The following is a 20,269-nucleotide window of genomic DNA, read 5'->3' on the forward strand; positions in this document are numbered from 1 at the left end:
GAAAATTGGGGAAGATAGTTTTTTTGGCCAAAGGACGAACGCTATTTATTTTGTTAAATTCGGTTCAGATTTGGATATAGCCTCCATATATATCTTCGCTCGATTTAAGGCATTTGGTGCACGAAACACGCTATATATGTATTTCAATAAAATTTGAAATGTTTGCCGGGATTTGGCCTAGAAATAAGTGTGCTAGATTATATCGAAATCGGTTTAGATTTGGATATAGCTCTCATACATATATATTTTAGGCAGATTTGAGGTATCTGATGCACGAAACACGCTATATTTGTCCGATTTTAATGAAATTTGGAATTTCTGATGGTGGTTAGTCTAGAAATAACTGTGCCAAATCATATCGAAATCGGTTCAGATTTGGAAATAGCTCCCATATATATCTTCGCCCGATTTAAGGCATTTGGTGCACGAAACACGCTATATATGTATTTCAATAAAATTTTAAATGTTTGCCGGGATTTGGCCTAGAAATAAGTGTGCTAGATTATATCGAAATCGGTTTAGATTTGGATATAGCTCTCATACATATATATTTTAGGCAGATTTGAGGTATCTGATGCACGAAACACGCTATATATGTCCAATTTTAATGAAATTTGGACTATGTGACGGAATTTGGTCTACAAATAAATGTGAAAAATTATATCGAAATCTGTTCTGATTTGGATTTAGCTCCCATATATATTTTACATATTCACAGTGGTGTAGGGTATTATATAGTCAGCCCCGCCCGATTTTGATCCTTTCCTTACTGGTTTTTTTTTTATATCAAATTGTCTTTGAAAAATGTTCTAGAAACAGCGTGATGGAGACATTTTACAAGAATGGAATGTTCTGAAAAGTTGTGAATTACATTCCAGCGGACATTTATTCCAAAGAATAATCAACGAAATGTAATAGACTTTTTAGATATATTATGCATTTTGAAGCAAGAAAGGCAGTTTTTCGAGTTGATTATTTCTCCAGATATTTTTTTCATACTCTTATCTACATGTTTGCTTCAGAGGTTTAAACAAGATTCGAATTGGTGACAGAGGCATTGCATCGATTTGCTCTAAAAAGTCAATATTTAGCCATGTTTAGATGAGCCCATAAAATCTAAACCCGATCTAACAACACAAAACGCAAATAGGATTTTTTGTTGATTGGGTCTGTACTTTCATAAAATCCGAAGTAGAAGTTGTTTGCACCCAATTAGCTTTAAAATGTTGCAAGGTGTTATTTTTATTTTGATTTTATAAGAAACATTTAAGAAAAAATGTTTCGAGTTCTTTATCTTTTTCGTCAAAATTTCGTGCAATAAGGAAGATATTCGGTTGCAACCAATTTTTGCCTCATTGTTTTCCTATTGACGAACATTTTTATATCATTATATAAAATCACAAGGAATTCCAACCGGGACATTAAATTAAAATAAAGCTATGTTGTATATGACAGCACCTGAAACGCATATAATCCGCGTAATATTGGAAATGACATCAGGCGCATCCGATTTTCCAACACAGCAAATGAATCCCTTTTTTTTGATATACACTTTGTAAAATTCTATTTGGCGACCACGATGTAGCATCTGTTGCATATTAGGGCGCAAAAAAGAGTAAAATGGCCATAATTTCCAAGTACATTTACATTTTATGCACACCATTAAAACCTATTATATTTTCGATATTTTCTAAATACCGGTTTTCGCACATTTTAAATAAGTGTATCGCTCTATTTGTTTAAGGTGAAACGACACATCCAAAACGCGTTTTAATATTTCTAAATTTTGGGGGTATAATATCCGCTGGCCTAATTGAAAGATTTGGACGGCTTGTTACATTCAGAATGCAAAAAAAAACTAAATTCATGCGGATTTCCAGGGAAATCGTATAACAGTTGAAAAATAGGTTTTTTGAAAAATTTACGCACAACAATTTCTACTTTGGGACTGGATTGTTCTAATCCTATGTAGGTTACATTGTCGAGTTATACATGCAAAAATGCAAAATCGCGATTACTAGTCACACAATAAACTTTTAGACAAATCTACAAAAATTCAAAAACCACCTTTTTGTTGTTTTTTTGCTTTAAAATGTCAACATCGTTTTGACGCGGTTAAAGTGAAAATTCGAAAAAAATGATATATTGGAAGTTTGAAGTGTATTCTTTAACTTTATCTTTGAGCATTAACCTGTGCATTGCGTCTTAAAGGCAACAAACAAAAACGTGTTTGCTTCAAAACAAAAACGTGTTTGCTTCAACACATTTTTCCCCTAGTTTTTACCTTAAAGTGTCACAGTTTCAGAGCAAAAAATCGTGCTAAAATAGTTCATTTCATCGAAATACGTTTAAAGTTTGTGTCGGAGAACAATAGTTCGCTCGTTACAGTACATACTCCAAACATGCGCTTCAACGTACACACCTGCTCAAAATAATAGATACACTTTGTACATTTTTCTTGAAAGTTCACAAGAACGGTTATACTTATTTAAAGAAATTGAGAATATGCTTTTCTTATACCTCAATGACATACATGTATAGCTATCAACAACCAACGTAAGTTTCATTTGGAATTTATTCAGTTTACGTAATGTTTCCACTAAAGGCAGTAGCTCATAATAATAGATACACTTCATTTAAAATGGGAAATAATGAACTTTTATTAATATTGCATATGAAATATTGTTGAAATTAATACAATGGACTAGTAGCTGGTATTTTCGATCCTTACCCCTACCACTTTTCTAACAAAATTTGGAGTACAGGGCCTTACTCTTTGACTTGTCCTAAGAGACATTCCGTAGCCTACTTTCATCGTTTTTACCCATAAATATTTAGCACCATGTTCGTATTCTGGGGGGAAATAATAGGTTTGTCCTTTTACGTACTGAACTTTACTGAACATTGTTTCTTCAGTAATGTTTAGCAACATTTCAATTATACAATTGTCAAAACTTTACTGAAGAAAAAATGTTCAGTAAAGTTCAGTACGTAAAAAGACAAACCAAATATTGTATGAAATAAAAAGTAACAAAAATGGGAATCCAAATGTGAAATGATGAAATATTTGAAAAATTTTAGGTGAAAAATTTTTAGTCCTCTAAGGACTCCATATCCTTTTCCCTAGGAAAGTAGCATAAATCGGACAGAAACCACTTTAAATGAAGGATTTATTAATTAACAATAATTTCAAAGTGGAAATAGGCCCAAAGAATGTATATTTTCCATTGTACGGATGAATATACAGGGGTGAAACAAGAGATGCCTTCAATAGCGTAATGGCACCTTCCTGGGCTCAAGTACGATGACGTCATATTTCGGAAAGAAATGAACGAAAGTGATTACTTTTTAATCGAACGTTTATTTGTGCGCTATAAGAGTACAAATTAGCATACTTTTGTAATAGAAAACAAATTTTAACCAATAAATACTGCATCGAAAAATTACATGCCAGTACTCCAAAGAGGCTACTTTGTTTCACCCCTATACATTCATCCGTACAATGGAAAATATGCATATTTTGGGAGTATTTCCACATTGAAATTATTGTTAATTAATAAATCCTTCATTTAAATTGGTTCCTGTCCGATTTATGCTACTTTCCTAGGGAAAAGGATATGGAGTCCTTAGAGGACTCAAAATTTTTCAACTAAATTTTTTCAAATATTTCATCATTTTGCATTTGGATGCCTATTTTTGTTACTTTTTATTGCATACAATATTATTTGCCCTCAGAATGGGAACATTGTGATAAATATTTATGGGAAAAAACGATGAAAGATGGCTACGGAATGTCTCTTAGGATAAGTCAAGGAGTAAGGTCCTGTACTGTACTGTATAGGAATGAATTCTACATATTCCGTATAACTATAACTTTCCAATTGGAAACTGACAGCTAAAACCGGAAACTGGTTAGTGAAAATATCTTCTGAACACTTCCTAACATCATTCTTTACAAATACGATTGACGCAAACTCCTAAACACCCCATATGTTTCACCAAACATGCTCCATTACTTTGTGTTCACTTTGCTCTTCCAGATGAAATGAAAGAAACTACACAACAAAAGACAAAACAACAATGAGAACATGACGAACTATAAAGGCAAATTACGTTTGTGGAACGCATTTGTGTATATTCGTGTGTGCGTATGTGTGTTTGATGTATTCAGAGTCCGCTCTTTGGTGGTCTGTGGTATCTGTAACCAACCAACCTACCAACTACTCCAAGTTGCATTTATCATTTCAGTTTACTCTCCGACTTCGTTCGTATCTGTTGTAAGGCGGATACACGCGTCCATGTACCGTAAATAAACCTGAATTTTAAAGTAGTGTGAAAAGGAAAAAATCCAACAACAACATCAAAATTATACACATATATTGTAAAGTACATTTCAAATGTTGCAGACAACTAAGTGTGGAGTTTTTGTTGTTGTTATAGAGAATCCAGCATTTGGTTTTGTGTGAATAAACGTGATTTTTTCTACCTGGTCCTCCAATTGCCACTCTCTGTAAAAGGCTCGAACAAGGCAAAGTTCAAAGTGATTTTTGTTTTCTTAGTTTTTAGCCATTAAGAAAACGTCTTGAGCAAATCGGTTGCGAAATTCCGCAACAAAATTATCCAAAATAGTTACAATCGAGTCCGTTGATTTGACCGAATAAATATAGAGTCTCACAACTTTGTATGAATGTGTGTACCTATGATACTAAGCTAAAAGCAAGGCAAGTGAAGAAGAAAAGCCCAACTGAAATTACGAAGAAAGAAAATCGAATATCGTAAACGTTAATTGCAATAAAACGAAGTATACAAAAGTTAATTGGTAGTGACGAGTGAATGCAACAAAAAATATTAAAGAATACTTTTGGTATATGCCATAGATGTGCAGTGTAAATAAATTTCTGAAATTCTCTTAATTTAATTTATTATTATTTGAAAACCCGACAATACACACCCATCGTCTGACGACTGTCGAATATCGTCGACGATATCTATTTCGTGCAGATGCTGAAAGGCCAGAAAGAGGGAATACCTACATCGGAACTATTTTACCACTGTCCATCATCACCGTCATTATAGCCAGAGTCCGTCATTCTTCGTCTTCGCAGTCATTGGATACATTATTTATTACAACTCAATGACCGACCGTCTGACTGGCTGAGGATAACTCAGGATGCATATGTAAATGTTTCCACACCAGCATACTCACACTAATGAGAAAATATGTAAGTTTTCCGGAATTCCGTTTTGAAATTTGTTGTAAACGAACTACTATGTAGGTATGATTGAATATTGTTGTTTGTATGTACCATCTACACTTTGTGTCGCATTGTTTGTTGTGCGTAAGTTTATTTTTTTTTTTTTTTGAGTTTGTATATTGGGTTTATCGTCACTCCTTTTGCGGTACTTTTAGGGTAGCTTTTTGAGGGTGGTTTTTCGTCATCTCTCAGTGGACAAATGACGAAGCGGTGACTCTTACATTGACATTTAATTTTTAGTAGACCAACATGTTGTACACTGCCGAGTGCTAAGTGATACTTTTTTCCATAACTCCAAACAAAAATTAAGCGAAGAGCAAAGAAAAATAAAACATGAAAATACCTAGACGTTGCACACTGTTTCTGCGGTCCAACATGTGTTTGTCGCCTATGAAGTTTGTTTTGTGGCATATGCAACACCCAAAAACATTCAAAAATTCATGAACAATTATAACTTCGAAAATAATTTGCCGTAAACTAAAATCATCTAAAATACATAGCTGGAAGGAAATACATAGATATTCAAATAAACCTTTTTTTATAAAAGGTTCTACTATTATAAGTTAAGTAGTATTATAAGTAATAATAATAATAATAATAATTGTTCCACAAACATCCCATAAGGGACAAGGGAGACTTCTCTCATATCAGTATTATAAGTATAAGTATTATTATCATATTATTATTGGAAATCCAATTCTAGCTTTTTTAGCAGTTATATGTAAGCTACAAGTGTAGGAATCGATGGAAGTGTGAGGAAAGTTGATAAGTAATTCCAGAAGGACTTTGGATTGTATTTGATTCGGCTACATTTCGATAAACAACACAATGTAAAATTGACTACTTTTAAAAATATACTATTTTAAAAACACACATCAAATGCTTAATTGCTTCAATATTTTGCATCAAAACAGAATCATATGTGTGGTTTAATTGCGTTTATTTTGGGACAGACTTGGCGTATAGCTCGTTAAACCTATTACTTTATAAAAACTCAAAAACTCAGTGGGACTGAAGATTTTGAGATACTAGAAAGCATTGAAGTTGTCCTTGGTGATAACATATCTTCCTGGGCGTCGCTAAATGCACGATTTCCTCAGATTTCTTATGAAGTTAGTCGCTTCCACTGCCTTCCAAGGCTCAATTTACATAAAGAAGTCTTAGAATTGTCAACGATGTGCATGGGTATGTTGAAACTATCAACACAATTTGAATTATTATAGGTTGTAATTATATTTAAAAAAATAAAAATTGTATATGCGAATTTTATAACCAATCACTTTGTTATTCGACAACAATCGAAAAAATCCCTTAGATAATCGATTAGAGAGATTCTTAAAAACATTTCAGAAAATCGGTACAATTTCTAGGAGAAATTTGGACAAATCGGCAAATTTCTAAAAAATATTCAGAAAATCGCGGAGAAAATCGTGAAAAAATAATTTAAAACATCACCCAGTTTTTTTGAAATTCATGTAACACATTTGTAATTCTCATGATATCAAAAACAAATTTTGATCAAAGACACAAAACAAAATTCATGCCACAAAAAATGTTTACGAAACAAAGGGTAACAAAGGGTAATGTTTCCCTTAACAGAAACAATGCAGGTTGGTGGTAAAATTTCAAGTAATGGTGCCAGAAAGGAAATTTATGGGTTCAAGGATCTCTTCAATTCCTTGTGCATAGGATTGTAAATAACCTCTTAATTGCGTATAAAATTTTCAACTCTGTTATGTTATGTAACAAAGTCCCAATTTGAACTTCTATATCTCAAAAATGGTAAAACCTAGGAAAAAGGCATAAAGGTCAATCATGTAGAGATTTTTCGCAGCTACAACATTTTCCCCAATGCCCATTTCGATAGGACTTGCGGTGTTCAAGAAAAATCCTGAAAACCTAAAAAAACCCTAATAATGTGACCTTTGACGTCGTTTATTTAAAAATTCCTCCGGCGATTTTTTTATTTTGTTTTTCTATGACCATTGTATAGGATGATCCAACTAGAGATTCCTAACTTTTTTAATGAAAAAAAAACACAGAAACACAGTTTATATCTATCAAATGTTGGTCGCGTCTACGTCTTAGACGGTCGAATGACGAATGACATGCGTGATTTTTTGCACCAAGGCCTGAATTGAAGCTGGGTTGTCCGCATACACTTTAGATATTATATATCTCCACAGGAAAAAGTCTAACGGTGTGATATGTGACGATCTTGGTGGCCAATCGACCGTCGAAAACCTGAAATTGTCTGCTCATCGAAGTGTTCTCTTAATAAATCCATTGATTGAGGTCATGTTGGGAAAAGCGTCGTCTTGTTGGAACCAAAATGTAGCCGATATCACGTGCTTCATTTTCAAGCATCAAATATTCGGCTATCATAGTCACCATTGAAGGTTACATTCTCACCGATATCATTTTGAATAAATATGGGCTGATGGTTCTACCAGCGGACTAACCACACGAACCGTTGTATTTCTGGATGAATTGACACCCCTTGAATCGCTTTAGGTACCCAGCAAAATGTTCGGTGCCAAAGATGCCATTCAATCATGGGTGCAAGTGATCTGGCATGTCATTTATTTAGCATCTTCATCGATGAAATTTGTATGAGCATGGATGCCAAAAGATGCTATTCATTTTTGGATCCAAAGCATGTCATTTTAACCAATGCATTGACATGCCATTGTCACCAATGCTTTGACATGTCATTTTAACTAATGCATTGACATGTCATTCTCACCAACCCTTTGCACTGACATTATCATTACGACGAGAGTTTTAACAACGTTGGTTGTGATTTCCAGTCTCCGACAACATCAAGACTATTGTAAATAATTAATCTTATATATGTATTTAGAAATATGCGTATAAATAAAAACACAAAATTCATATCTATTGGATCGATGGAATGGGTTCTTTTACGACTTCCATTGCAAGGGTTCAAACGCTGATGAAACTATTGGATCTTTCACAACTTCCATTGCATTGGTTCAAATGCTAATGAAAAGATCGAATCTTTCACGAAAAAACAGAATCATATGTGTGGTTTAATTGCGTTTATTTTGGGACAGACTTGGCGTATAGCTCGTTAAACCTATTACTTTATAAAAACTCAAAAACTCAGTGGGACTGAAGATTTTGAGATACTAGAAAGCATTGAAGTTGTCCTTGGTGATAACATATCTTCCTGGGCGTCGCTAAATGCACGATTTCCTCAGATTTCTTATGAAGTTAGTCGCTTCCACTGCCTTCCAAGGCTCAATTTACATAAAGAAGTCTTAGAATTGTCAACGATGTGCATGGGTATGTTGAAACTATCAACACAATTTGAATTATTATAGGTTGTAATTATATTTAAAAAAATAAAAATTGTATATGCGAATTTTATAACCAATCACTTTGTTATTCGACAACAATCGAAAAAATCCCTTAGATAATCGATTAGAGAGATTCTTAAAAACATTTCAGAAAATCGGTACAATTTCTAGGAGAAATTTGGACAAATCGGCAAATTTCTAAAAAATATTCAGAAAATCGCGGAGAAAATCGTGAAAAAATAATTTAAAACATCACCCAGTTTTTTTGAAATTCATGTAACACATTTGTAATTCTCATGATATCAAAAACAAATTTTGATCAAAGACACAAAACAAAATTCATGCCACAAAAAATGTTTACGAAACAAAGGGTAACAAAGGGTAATGTTTCCCTTAACAGAAACAATGCAGGTTGGTGGTAAAATTTCAAGTAATGGTGCCAGAAAGGAAATTTATGGGTTCAAGGATCTCTTCAATTCCTTGTGCATAGGATTGTAAATAACCTCTTAATTGCGTATAAAATTTTCAACTCTGTTATGTTATGTAACAAAGTCCCAATTTGAACTTCTATATCTCAAAAATGGTAAAACCTAGGAAAAAGGCATAAAGGTCAATCATGTAGAGATTTTTCGCAGCTACAACATTTTCCCCAATGCCCATTTCGATAGGACTTGCGGTGTTCAAGAAAAATCCTGAAAACCTAAAAAAACCCTAATAATGTGACCTTTGACGTCGTTTATTTAAAAATTCCTCCGGCGATTTTTTTATTTTGTTTTTCTATGACCATTGTATAGGATGATCCAACTAGAGATTCCTAACTTTTTTAATGAAAAAAAAAACACAGAAACACAGTTTATATCTATCAAATGTTGGTCGCGTCTACGTCTTAGACGGTCGAATGACGAATGACATGCGTGATTTTTTGCACCAAGGCCTGAATTGAAGCTGGGTTGTCCGCATACACTTTAGATATTATATATCTCCACAGGAAAAAGTCTAACGGTGTGATATGTGACGATCTTGGTGGCCAATCGACCGTCGAAAACCTGAAATTGTCTGCTCATCGAAGTGTTCTCTTAATAAATCCATTGATTGAGGTCATGTTGGGAAAAGCGTCGTCTTGTTGGAACCAAAATGTAGCCGATATCACGTGCTTCATTTTCAAGCATCAAATATTCGGCTATCATAGTCACCATTGAAGGTTACATTCTCACCGATATCATTTTGAATAAATATGGGCTGATGGTTCTACCAGCGGACTAACCACACGAACCGTTGTATTTCTGGATGAATTGACACCCCTTGAATCGCTTTAGGTACCCAGCAAAATGTTCGGTGCCAAAGATGCCATTCAATCATGGGTGCAAGTGATCTGGCATGTCATTTATTTAGCATCTTCATCGATGAAATTTGTATGAGCATGGATGCCAAAAGATGCTATTCATTTTTGGATCCAAAGCATGTCATTTTAACCAATGCATTGACATGCCATTGTCACCAATGCTTTGACATGTCATTTTAACTAATGCATTGACATGTCATTCTCACCAACCCTTTGCACTGACATTATCATTACGACGAGAGTTTTAACAACGTTGGTTGTGATTTCCAGTCTCCGACAACATCAAGACTATTGTAAATAATTAATCTTATATATGTATTTAGAAATATGCGTATAAATAAAAACACAAAATTCATATCTATTGGATCGATGGAATGGGTTCTTTTACGACTTCCATTGCAAGGGTTCAAACGCTGATGAAACTATTGGATCTTTCACAACTTCCATTGCATTGGTTCAAATGCTAATGAAAAGATCGAATCTTTCACGACTTCATTTGAACCAATGCAAAAGATGCCATGAAATCACGTCATCGCGGAGACTTTTCTTGTTTACATACCTATTAAGTCAGAAATGGGCCTCAGCGCTGAAAAAATTGGATCGAAACACATTCCTCAAAGAAAGCGAATTTTCGTAATAAAGTTGAACAATTTGCAAACATTGTTCAACCGTAAGTCTTTCCACGACAAAAAGCCAAACAATACTAAAGAAAAATAACGTGATACTATGACACGACTCATACGCACTTCTAGTTGGATCACCCTTAGTTTCAGAATCCGAAAAAAACTTCACAGGTATAAGCACATTTCATTTAAAGTTAGTTAAGCTTAATGTCTTTGTTTTGGAGCAATATGAAGTAAAATGTGCAGAAAAAATAGAAATTGGCAACTTGAAAAATGCATTTTTGAGATATATATGACACAATTAGAGTACATGATTGATATGTTCAAATGTTTCATCTAAAACAAAGTGGTTCGCCATAAACAGTAGTGTTGGGCAATCTCGTTCATTGAGCGGATCGTTCCTTTTCATTCCGTTCCCAAAAAGATCTGGGTCATTCACTTCGTTCGTTGGTTCTTTTTCTTTCAATAAAACATTTAAGTCTATCATTTTCTTGTGAATATCGTTCTCTGCATAAATAGTCAGTTTTTCGTATATCCTCTTTCCATTCAATATAGAAAAACTAATTTTTATTTGAAAATAATATCAATATATTTTTAATTTATACCTATAAATTAAAGAAACGCTACATTCTAGTTTGTCGAATATTTGTTATTTTTTTAATTCACCAAAGTTTGGTTTACACTCGGCATCGTTTCGTGATTTCGGAGGCGAAATCGAGCAATTTAGCACGAAATCAAGCAAAATTTATCATGATTTCGCATACAAAAACGAAATCATCTCATTTCGTGATTTCAGCAAAATCAACATCGAAATCACAGTACTCATGATATACGACCCTGTTTTTGCCAACAAAAAAGTACCATAAGTTGCAATACTTTTCACGTATCGCAATAAAAAGGGTAGATGTGGGAATTGCTGCAACAAAAAATGTTAATATCAAAATTTTGTAAACAAAGTGCAAAAAAATTGAATTAGTTTGTAACAGTATTAATATTTCATTGCGTTCCTGTGCTTTTTGCATGATAAAATTAGCAAAAGAGCGAAATGTCAAAAAATACTTTCCTATACAAATTTGTTCAAACAGCGTGGAGACGGAAAAATTGCAGAAATTGCAAAATCTCTAGCAGAAATGTAAAATCAATTTATCTAGCAGTCGGATGCCAGCAAACAAGCTGCTAGTTTCTACTCGGCCAAATTTGTATAGCAGAAAATGTTATTCTGCTCCATTTTTGATTAAGGAGAAGTGCGAGTTTATTACAGGAACGCATTTCTAGCACAAAACAGGAACAAATTGCGCAAATCGTACTATTTTACAAGTTCTGGAACACAACATTATCAATCAAAGTTTCTAATTATTATGATGCTTCAACGATGAAAAATTTTTTATTTGTACTACTATTTTTTTTAATAAAGTGATTATTGGATATGTTTGAAATCAAAAAAAATAAGTGTAAACAACGGGGTGTATTTCAGGACTTCGTGAAATCCAGTGGATTTCGGAGCATAAGTATAAACCAGCTAAAACGCGTAATAACCTCAGTATAAGGAAAAAACTAAATGCTTTTATCGTAAAGGGAGATTGAGCGAAAGTTAACACTCGTTCAACTTAATAAACTTGAAAAACAAGAGCTAGAAGAACGTGAGAAGCAAACTGAACGAGATGAGCTGAATAACATAATCTAAAGTAGGGATGCACAAAACAATATATGAGACAATATATGAAACGAAATGAGATTTACGCTAGAGTGCTGTTTTGTGCATCTCTAATCTAAAGTTTAGATTCTAAACGAACAATGTAAATGAATGTGCTGAATATGGCTCCGTTCTTTTGAAAAAAGATCGTTCATGAACGACGCAACTCAGCATTCCTATGCATTTGTGTTGCTTGCTTGTTCGTCTGCAAAGCTAATGGGAGTAGTTTTGTGTCTGCTGCAGCAGCATGGGAATGTGCTTGGCCATCAGTGATCTAAATCCAGGTCAGGCAATGTGCGCTTGCTGAGAGCAAGTGAGCATACATTTCAATGCATTTTACATTGAAGTTTTCGCTCACTTGCATTTTACATTGAAGTTTTCGGTCACTTGCTCTCAGAAAGCGCACATTGCCTGACCTGGATCTAAATGACCGATATAAACGAATGAGATGGATGCGGATCCGTTCGTTCTTTTCACGGAGTCGTTCATTTGAGCCGGTTCGTTCATGAACGACACAACTCTAATAAACAGTAGAAATTCAAAAAGGAATTATCAATATAATGCACAAAATTGATTAACCCAACAACAACAATCATAAATATACATAACGTTCCGTAAGTGTAGTACATATGTTGAATAAATGTTTTTAAATCAAATTTTAAAATCATTTAAATCATTTTTAAAAAGCACCAAAATATGTATATACACAAGCTTTGATGCAGAGTTGTATAGTTCATGAACGAACTAGTTCAATTGAACGATTCATTGAAAAGAGCGTATGAACTAGATCAGTCGATATAGTTCATTATAGTTCAATAGCTCGCGAGCGCCGACCGAAAGAAACATACATACACAAAGCCTTTTTCGGGTGATAATTTCCACACAAACACACACACAACTTAGTCCCGGTCCACACTAGAACGATTCAATGAAATAATCTCATAAAACTAGGCGTTCTTAGATCGAGTTCCCTGCTACAGCAATTTCATTAAATTAATTTTTGTATGGAACTCGAAATCGAAATCGATTGAAATCGCTTTAGTGTGGACCGAGACATACGATTTATTTGCCAGCCACTTAAATGAAATTCTAATTACAATTTTTACCGAAGGACTTAATGCACACTTAATCTTAATGCACACTTAAACTTAATGCACACTTTATCTTTCTTTATGAATGGAATAAAAATATCTAAATGTAATATTTTTGTAGTTTAATTATACTATTCTAATGTGTGTTCCTATTTGTATGTATGTCTTTTCATCAAGCGAACGATTAAGATTCAGATTGCTCTGTTCCTTTACGTGGCATTTCTTACCATTTTTAACCTGCAAAGTGTTCCCTTTCTTTAAATAGCATAAAATTTATATGAGAGCAGTTTACCACTTTTACTATTTTCTGCCACTGTTATAATTGTTCCACAAACATCCCATAAGGGACAAGGAAGACTTCTCTCATATCAATGAGTGCACCCCGATTCATATTAGCGCAATGATATGGGACCTACAGTTTATCGCCGAGTCCGAACGGCGTGTCTAAGACACCAATTTTGCAGAGAAATTTTTCATGGCTGAAATACTCAGGAAATGTCGCCAACATTACTAAGGGGTATTTTGTCACCGTTGAAAAGTGTTTTGATGTTGCCTGACCGGGGAATCGAACCCACGACCTCATGTGTGCAAGGCGGGTGTGCATACCATTGCACCACGGTGGCACCCACTCTGCCACTGTTACAATTTTTAAAAGTGAAGGAACAGACCAGATCTGAGTGATTGAACTGGTTAGTGAACTATGAACTAGCTTACTGAACTAGTTCACTTAAAAGAGCTGAGCTATTGAACTAGATCTTTCAAATGAACTATATTGTACAACTCTACTTTGATGTTAAATTTCTTAACTCACTGCTACATATTTTTTACATTTTTCTCATTTGAAAATTTTTATCTGGCAAACTGCAAGTAAAATCCTTCTGTTATAAATTAATATTCAGCAAATGTGAAATAATCTGTATACAAAATTGTAAACAATTCGTATACAGATGTACCATATGGGTTCCTTTTTTATATTTGACACTAATTTCCATTTATGTACATATTTCGCTACTTTGTTAAGAAAACAAATAATAAATTTCTGTTGTTAAATCTGTTTCTTAATTTTAATTCGAATGTGTGAGGATACGCATTGTGTCCATATACGAGTATTTTTTGCAATCGCATTCCGTTAAATCCACAAAAGGATTAAAGGAAAAACAGGCTTCAGACAATATTAATCTAGCAACCAATGAAAACAAAAGTTTTAACGACGTTCTTTCAAACACAACCACTTATTTATCGTCGTACCCTTACCAATATAGGTATAAGATTGCAACCAAAACCTATCTCGGAAATAAACGCCTTGGTTTTTGTAGTTGTTTGATTGAATCGTCATTTATGGAAGGCGCCTAAAACGTAACTTCTTGGAAGTCAATTTCGCGCCACTTCCTAGGGGGGATGTGGTCTATGTCTTCCCGAAGGAGGCAACTTCCGCGATAAAAAAATAACTATTTCTCGCGACAACATTTATCGCCTAGACGTCGCTTGTTGTTACTTTCGCGAGATGAATAACGTTTTTTTTTTCATTTTGCAATATACATAATTACATACATACACTGCCGCTCAATTGAATAGAACCCCCTACCATTTTTATTCAATCTTCATTCATTCATACAAGATATGAATTGTTGAAATTTTGTTATATTTTGTTTCATGTGTTTGGAGTAAATATAGTCATTCATTTGTATTCAAGTCCGACTTATATAAGAATTATACAACATTTAAATACGGAATGATTGTATTAGAATATCGATGCATATTCATTCTATATTGAAAATGAAGTACTATCAATAGCATTCAATATAAGTATATCCCACCTGAATAAAGATACACCCGTATATACTGCTTTGGCAAGGATACATTCTATAATCAAGTATAATGCCTAACTAAGCTTAGCTAATTCCTTCAAAAAGTAAATTTTTGGAAGCACACTGTCTACTAGAGTCTTAGATTTTAGGCATAAGTCATTCTCATGCATTTCAGATGATATTTACCACTGTAGAATATGGCGGCTCCTTAAGGACATCCGCATTTCTTCTGAAAAAGTTAAGTTTTGACGACTCGAAGTGTGTGAAAGTTTATAAAATCGTGATGAAATTTCCACAACTGACGTCTGTAAATGTTCCTCCCTTCAGGAAATGCAGTTTTAGAACTCCTTTGTAATTTGTCATGCGCAATTTGGGTGAAATGAATCAACGACTCATTTGTGCGACTTGGGCGTGCATAATTAGTAATGCGTTCCAACATCATAAAAACACCTATATCGCTACAGAAACAATTTAGAAAGTGATATTCCATTCAATTAACGAGAAAACAATAGTTATATAATTATGCGATAGTATACTTGATGAGCAGAGTCCTTAATAATTATGAAGGACTTAGGCGTCAATTTCTTTCACATTGAGTGCTTACGATATCTTACAAAGGAGTTCTAAAAAAGGCGTTTCGTGAAGGGAGTAGAATTTACGGATGACAGGAGTGGACATTTCATCACGATTTTTTAGACTTTCATACACTTTGAGTCGTCAAAACTTATTTTTTTTCAGAAGAAATGCGGATGTCCTGAAGGGGCCGCCATATTCTACAGTGGTAAATATCATCTGAAATGTATGATAATGACTTATGCGTAAAATCTACGACTCTAGTTGACAGTACGCTTCCAAAAATAAACTTTTTGAAGGAAATAGCAAGCCTTGTTAGGCATTATACTTGATTATAAAAAGTATCCTTGCCAAAGCAAGATATACGGGTGTATCTTTATTCAGGAAGGATATACTTATATTGAATGCTTCTGAAAGTACTGCATTTTCAACATAGAGTGAATATGCATCGATATTCTAATACAATCATTCCGTATACCCGAGTTTTAAAGGGGGGTTCTATTCAAATGAGCTAAATTTTTTACCTGAATTTTTGACTTTATTTTGTTTTCGTTGTATATTTCTTATATAAATCAGACTTGAATACAAATGAATAACTATATTTACTCCAAACACATGAAACAAAATATAACAAAACTTCAACACTTCATATCTTGTATAAATCGGAAATGAATGACGTTTGAAAAAAATTGGTAGGTGGTTGTAATCAAGTAAGCGGCAGTGTGTATTACAGACAGTCAACCTACAAAGCAAACTAAAGGTTAAATCTCAATAAAAATATGTAAATATATTGTAAAATAGAAGAAAACTTATTTATTTATTATTTTTTTTTTCTTAACTCTTTTCGGTATATTTTTTACATCCTCATATATCTGAAACACATTTTGTTTTTATATTAGGTCATATAAAATCTTACATATAAAATGATCCGCATGCTCACAGTTAGCTTCCGAAAATGCTGATTGGTGATTCATAATGTTTCCAGTGGGTCTTCAAGCATTTGATAGCTTTTGGAAAGTTAGTCAGAGCTAAATATAGTTCTTCAAAATCTTCTAGGATCTTCTACACATAGAAGACCTCTTAGAAGCCTTCTATACATAGAAGGCTCTTAAACGTCTTCTGCAGAGACGAAGGAGGTGGAAGAGAAATTTTATGTCGTCTCCCCAGCAACATGTTTCCTTAATTACTGTTTTTCCATTGCTGAAGACTGCTTTCAATTGACCATAATTGCTCATCAAATTATCCGCTAAGAAGTGCTCGATGTTTGGCGATTTATTTCAAAAAATCAAAAATTTTTCAACGGTCGCAAAATACCCCTCTGTAATGTTGGCGACATTTCCTGAGTATATAAAACTTCTCTACAAGTGGTGTCTTAAGACACGCTGTTCGGACTCGGCGATAAACAGTAGGTTACATATCATTGAGCTAATGTGAATCGGGGTGCACTCATTGATATGAGGGAAGTCTCCCTTGTCCCATCTCGGATGTCTGTGGAACAATTACACTGTGCAACATTTTCAAGGTAATTTTGTGCAAACAATTTCAAATGCGGTTTTTATGAAAGTACAGACGCAATAGTCAAAAACCCTCTTTGGGTTTTGTTTTTTTAGATCGGGTTCGTATTTTATGGTCCTATATAAACATGGCTAAATATTGATTTTTTAAAGAAAATCGGGGCTATAACCTTGAAACTAATACAAATCTTTCCATGACATCCGCAGCAAACTTGTAGATAAGAACAAGAAGAACGTATTTTGAAACATAATGAACACGAATAACCTCAATTATTGCCTCAAATTTTATAATATATCTATATATCTAATACCGTAATTTGTATATATTTCGCAAGGTATCTCCAAAACCGCCAAATTTTTCTTAGTGTTATCTTTGGGAAAAATATTCGCTGGAATGTAATACACAACTCTTCAAAACATATCATTCTTGTAAAATTCCTCTATCACATTTTTCAAAGACAATTTGATAAATATGTCAACAATACATTGAAATTTCAAATATGAGAATAAACAGCCTGTGTGAACGTTGTTTGAAATATGTTTTGTATAAAGCATCATATGAACAACATGAAATAAGTGTTTTACAGTTTCAGAATGTTCTGAAGAATTGCTGAGGACATTATTTGGAACATTTTTGCGAAAGACTACTTGGTTCAACTCTCAATAGTTTGGCAGTTACTGACCATAATTCCAGAAATTATGTAATCTTTCCTATATTTTATCAATTTTGATGCGCTATATGTGGTTTTTCGTAGTTCGTCTGTTTGACATATATGTAAGTGCTACTACTTTAGGACTACAATATTGCTCAAGACCGCAAAGCAAAATTTTTATTAGTTTCTGAGATAAAGAATGGATCAATTGAAAAAAGGCTCGTTTTAGACCGGTATAGATGTGGCCGTAAAATCCAAACCCGATCTAAAAATACGAAACCCGATTAGGGGGTTTGTAGTCTTAATGTGTACTTTCAGAAAATGTTCACTAGAAGTTGTTTGCATTTTCAGTGTTGCACAGTGTTATATTATATTATTATATATCAGCACATTTGATCCCCATACGTTGAGCTCATCTAATACATTATGGAGCAGTTCTGCGATTGTTTGAGCTTTGCCGTCTTCGATTTGAGTACGGGCAAATTCATTTCGTTAGAATTATTCTGAGTCCACTGCCAGATATTCAAAGCTATCAAGGTGTTTTTTTCTGCGCCGCTCTACTTGTGCAGTAGTTTTGTTACACACAAATGGCTTGATCAGATATATGCGGGAAATTCAATGTTTTGCTCCAAGGAGTTTAAGTTTTAGTTTCCATAAAAGAACCCGAAGAGCAATTCAGCTTAAATTTAGTAGAGTTTGTTAGTTTCTTACTACGATCATAAAAATTACGTATTCTTTTGTTTCTCGTTAATTGTAAATATCACAAAAATGTTGTCAATGTTTTTTCCAAAACGTTGGCCACCAAAAAGAGAGCTGACAAAAAATGTGAATTTATTCAAAATATTGGCAATTTATGCTCTCTTCCAATTTTTTCATTTTTATTAGTGCAGAACTAGTTCTACGCCATACTAATACAAAATGGCCCCTAAGCAATGCGAACGGAACCAATTCACATCATTTTATCTCCTAGTAAACGAAAAGGCGTCAGTTGCGAATATTAACTCTCAAATAAAAACCATCACTTTTCTAAACAACAACAGAAGTTCTCTCTTCTGAAATATTCCTGTAAACCTGGACTAATATAACACCATATACGAGTAATGCGGAAATAGTCAATTGATTGCACTATGAGGGGTGTTAAGTGGAACTAGTTAATGTAACTCTGAGAATCGACGAGTTTTCCATGCCGAACTAGTTCATCTTGCTAGCGGTTTGTATTTGAATTGCTGAACAAGTTCTTAACTTAAATATGTATGTAAAAACGAAAGATTTTCATCGATTGCTGTGGCAATGTCTCATTTTGTTCATAGATTATGCGGATTTTAGGGAAATAAAATGTAACGAATTACAAATTGAATTCTCGAATTACAAATGGAATGTTACAAATCACAATTTAAATGAATTACTTCTGGAAAACATATATACATGTATGCTAAAACATGGTTTTGATAAGCTCTTATTTAAATAAATTCTATGATTATTCTTCCTTGATGACACTAATTGGTAACTCCAAGACAATGTAATACAATAATAGCACTGTTATTGTGAGTAATCAAATCGTTGCATTTTATCAGTAAAGAAGGGTCGCGGAAGTAACTTCTTAGGCGTGGATTTCAGAAACTCACTTCCAAATGCTTGCTCGGAATGGGTGCGTCCAATTGAGCAAACATATGCATGTATATGTTGGTGATTATTGCTTTGTCAGGCTGGGAATGATTTGTTTTGTTATTGTAATTGCCCTTGCTAAGAACTTGAAGCAACTAATGCAGATACATACATATATCCATGAGTTTATTTATGTGTATGTATCTATAATTCAAGATTTTAGGCTAGATGTGGCTACCGCTTTTACTATAAACTGTTTCTGTATCCACATACATACATACATACATGCAGATATACAAGTATGTTTGTAAGAGAGCCTGTATATTGTTTTCTTTTTTTATTATAATACGATAAGTTTTATGTCTATGTTTGCGATTATTTGTGACATTCTTTGTGTGGCACTTAACTAGATTCCGGATCCAGTGATATGTAAGAATTGCACTAAATTTCATGCGAAGAATAAGGGCTGTGATGCTGTTATCGAGGGAGTGAATACGAAAACGCGTGACAAATAAATAAACAAACGACTGCTAATTTGGTGTATTTTTTGTTGTCATGTTTAAAACAAAAGCTATATACAGTTTCTTCGGTAAATCTTTTCAAACCCAAAAGACATTTTCCGACCATTGCAAATTTATTCACATTTGTATTAAAACACAACTACAACTTATTTTCAAACCAAAGTGGATGTCGTTGAAAACGGATCTGTAACGGACGATTTTCGTTAAATTTTGATTTTATTCGACATTCAGTTTGCAAGAAAAAAAAACTAAAAACAGATTTTACAAA

At 33.7% G+C, this 20,269-nt stretch overlaps 1 protein-coding gene across 1 annotated transcript in view; it reads left to right on the forward strand.

Moving 5' to 3' along the window:
* The first annotated feature begins 4,246 nt into the window (after window positions 1-4,246).
* sli (slit guidance ligand) overlaps window positions 4,247-20,269 on the forward strand; it is a 135,310-nt gene continuing 119,287 nt past the window's right edge. The window contains exon 1 of the mRNA XM_073955494.1: window positions 4,247-5,222. The gene's annotated coding sequence lies outside the window, so the exon portion shown is untranslated. The remainder of the gene's footprint in view (window positions 5,223-20,269) is intronic.

The sequence above is a fragment of the Musca autumnalis genome, unplaced genomic scaffold (genome assembly GCF_047663935.1).
Source record: "Musca autumnalis isolate F117 unplaced genomic scaffold, ASM4766393v1 scaffold_5, whole genome shotgun sequence".
Classification (NCBI taxonomy): domain Eukaryota; kingdom Metazoa; phylum Arthropoda; class Insecta; order Diptera; family Muscidae; genus Musca; species Musca autumnalis.